Source organism: Alosa alosa, chromosome 2, assembly GCF_017589495.1.
Source record: "Alosa alosa isolate M-15738 ecotype Scorff River chromosome 2, AALO_Geno_1.1, whole genome shotgun sequence".
NCBI lineage: Eukaryota > Metazoa > Chordata > Actinopteri > Clupeiformes > Clupeidae > Alosa > Alosa alosa.
The window spans coordinates 511,460-515,451 of record NC_063190.1 but is presented as its reverse complement, the minus strand read 5'-3'; the positions used below and the strand labels follow the sequence as shown (position 1 = coordinate 515,451).

At 37.6% G+C, this 3,992-nt stretch overlaps 1 long non-coding RNA gene across 1 annotated transcript; it reads left to right on the top strand.

Moving 5' to 3' along the window:
* Positions 1–377: 377 nt before the first annotated feature.
* On the top strand, positions 378–3,992 carry LOC125290963. The gene is made up of 2 exons (XR_007192898.1): positions 378–2,027; positions 2,341–3,992. It is a non-coding gene; the product is annotated as an uncharacterized LOC125290963 (long non-coding RNA).

The following is a 3,992-nucleotide window of genomic DNA, read 5'->3' as shown; positions in this document are numbered from 1 at the left end:
GATAAATGCAGAGACCAAATTTCCCTCACGGGATCAAAAGAGTATATATACTTATATACTTATACTTATAAAAAGAACGGCCCATAACCCTCTTATGAATCGTCTCGCTTTATCAACCATCTCTGCTAATAACGTTAGCATGCTAGCGTTAACGTTAGCACTCTAAAGTGACTTTTTAACATTGTAGTCACTATCATTACACTTAAACTTACCTTTTCAACAGCTCAAGGAGGGAAAAATTTGCTTAAACTATATAACGCTATCTAATACTATTCGCGATCTAAATTAATCTAAAACTATCTATCTATATACAACAAAGATTACACTGTGATTAATAGTTAACAATATAAACAAACAAATATATATATATATATATATACAAAATCTATTCTACCTATCTTCTATTCTAAGCTAAAGTTAATATTAATATAAAAACAAATCAATCTAAATCGCTATGTATCGCTAAAAATGCTGTGTCTTGTCTGTCTCGTCTTTATCACCACCACTGTCTGCGCAGATTGTTGGTAGCTGGGGCTATTATAGTTGCGGCTGGTTGGCAAGCACGTGACTTTTAGATGTGCAGTATTCTGTTAAATAATCTGATAAGTGAAGTGCTCACATGGCACTGAACTCTTCAATTTACCCCCACATCATTTCGCTGAATTGTAACGGGCTACACCTCTGCCTTTGCTAACTAAGTGGGTTAGGTTGATCTAGCACCTAAGCAATGGAAGGCAATACCATCAAATGCATTACAACCATTTGTTCAGTAAATATCTTTCTTATTCCAGAGGTGAGGAAAATGACTTGCCTCTTTCATGCATCTCCTTTGTCCATCTCCTGTGTTCGGGGAATGTCATTTGAAATCACTCTTCAGGTCGTGATGTGATTAGAAAATGCATAAATTAACCTTCATAGTTCTTTTCAATTGAGACTCATTCAGTTCATATTTTTTAAATGAAGAAAGACAGTGAGTGCTTCTGGTTTCTCTCTTCAAATAAACTAGGGCTGCAGCTATGAGTCTTTTTGGAATTGAGTATGCTAGTGATTATTTCATTGAATAACAAAATATGTATGTATTTATTTGTTAAAATATATTTTGGAAAAATTGATTAATATGCACAATAAATGTAAATCTGTAAACTAGCCCTAGTCACTTCAAAGTAAATTGATTTATTTTATGTATATTTGTGCATCTGCAGCATCTACCTTTCCTACCAAATTACCTCATTTACAAAAAATAACTGCAGTTTTCACAGTGATTGTACAATACAGTGCAGTACTTAAGTATTTTCATGTTTAAAATACAGAATTTCTGCAGTAAAGTACAGCAGGCTACTACTATGCAGTACAATGCAGTTTTGACGTCCTTGTCTTTTCTAGGCTTGAAATTATCGGGTGGTATGATGGTTTCTTTGGTGTCATCACGTCAACTTAATTCTGAAAGTGGTGTGCGCGTTGGTAATAACAGTCCGTGTGATACAATAACCCCTGAGCTGAGCAGGCCACATCACAAGTGATGGAAATTAAGCGAAGCTTCAAGGCAGATAATTTTCATCAATCATTTTTTGTAATTTAATTATTTTGAGTTACTCAAGTAATCAATTCAGCCCTAAAATAAACATTTAACAATTATTTTTATAATCAGCTTTCCATCACTACCATCTCCAGTTGTTGTGGATATTGTGTTACCTATTTCAATCACAACTAAAATAATAATCATGTGTTACCAAGCTGGACCTAATGTGTTAAGTTCAATGTGTTAAGTTGTGGAATGTGTAAGTAATGTGTTCAAAGTTCAATTCACTGTTAATAGGAAATGAAATTGGTTCATGCATAACACTGCTTTTGACATTGTATCCTTAAAATTATTATCTTTTATGATTCCTTTTATGAGTATTTGTGATGCACACCACACTACTCTGTGAAGTGCTCCTGACCTTCAGGAGGAACAAGGATCAACTGGAGGTCAACCTGGGAAGAGGATACTTGAAGCTGTTGCTGCCACTGAATAGCGCAACCCTGTTGTAAGAATTGTGCTTTCATGCTCATCTTTCATACACCTTCACTTTCAGCAGCTTAAACACGTTTTGGATTATAACTTCTTATTCCACTGCTTGGTTGGTTGTATTTCCCATTGTCCTACGTAATTTAGAATGACCATTAACATTGTTATTTGAACACCAATGAAGTAGATCCAATTTTTTAACGCATCACACTTGTATATTAATTGCTGGGGGGGTATACCACGTCAGTGTTCTTAATTGTGTGGGTTTTTTAGTGGTTAGGATAGCCAAATGTATATTTACTTTCCATTATTTTTATTTATGCTCCATACAGAAAGGACTCGAGCTGGAAGTCAAGTGTGCCGATCTTGGCAGACCTGTGCCACTGTGAGGTGTTGAGTGCGTCTTGGGAGGGCTGACATCTCTTCACAGCAAGAACCTTGATTGGTGCAGAGCTGAAGCATCACACATAAAGGAGCACAAAATCACCTTTAGAGGTTTACCTCTGGTCACTCCATAGACTCCTGAAATTAACGTGTTAAACCCTCGCAGGGATGACAAAATCAGAAATTCAAATGTTTGTTCTACACACTTTTGTCCTCTGTCTTTGAGTGGATATTCTTATTACACCATCCTGGTGTAAGTCATACAGAAGGGGCTGTATACTTGGAGGTTAAGTCAAGGTATCAGGCACCTTTGACCAGCACTCAACAACCTCTTGACCACCTGTTGTAATGGTTTAGGTTTAGATTAGGCTTAGGTAATAAAAGCACACCCATGGAGAACAAGAAGTTTTCAAAAATCTCTTGTGGAAGAATGTGCTTCAGAACCACAGGCCCACTGTAAACTATGAATTGCCTTAGCTCTGTGGCCTTCCATCTATCTATTTCTGTAAATACAGGCGATGCAACTTGCCATTATGTTAGTTAGCAAGTTAGCTCTGGTGTAGCAAAAATCAAAGTGTGCAGCACTCGCGTATCGGAGATCACAGTATCCGCTCGAAGGCAGAGGACAAAAGTGTTTAGAGCAAACGTTTGCATTTTTGATTTTGACGTCGCCGTGAGTTCAGGGATTTGGGATTATCCCACCTGCTATGTTATTTTCAGTTAGTGATCACTGTTGATCTTGCAACATGTACACCAACCGTGATTTTGGTGTGTAGGCCAAATATGTTCCTCAAAGTTCTCTTTTTCACACACTCAAAACTATTGTTCTTTTTCAAGTGTTCCATTCATTCACCTCTTTATCAGATGGCACAGGTGTGGAAGGTTGTAGAATTCCGGGACAAAGCCACTGCCATAGTGCCAGGTAGTTGGTTGGAGGAGGCAGGCGATTTTTGGAACTGTTACTGGTCTGGCTCCTATGACCACTGGCGGCTCCAAAAATCCGTTTTAAACCACCTTCCACCAGGTCAAAACTGGGATGTTTTTGATGACGTGAGGGTCTTGGTAGGCTGTGGTAAGGAAACATACTGCATTATTACTGCAGTTCCTATGAGCACAGCAATATTGACAGAAGAGCAGTAACTGCAACAAGATTAATTTCAAAAGTCGCTGCCCATTGCTTAAGTTTGTGTCGTAGACTCATCTCCCCAGACTCACTTTCATCAGAGCTGGATGACTACTAAAATCTTCTGTCTGTACTGTCACTGACACCACTGTTTGTACTGTGTTGACGAGGTCTGTTCGCATAGTCTAAAGCTGCCTCACAAAGTGGTAGATGTGATGAGCTTTCACTAAGGGGGACCTTTTCGGCCTGACTAATTGTCACATTAAATTGCTGCAAAATCTCATTCTCTGTCTCTCTTGCGTTTGACATAATATATAACAATAAGAGGCCATTTTTGTGTGTATTGGCCACTATTGAAAAAGAAATTAGTTTTGCTTGGTATGCTGTATTGTTTGGTTTACTATACCTCTTCATTAGCTGTACTTGTCTGTATGTTTTTATTTATTTTATTTTAAATAAACTATTTTTTTCTGTTTA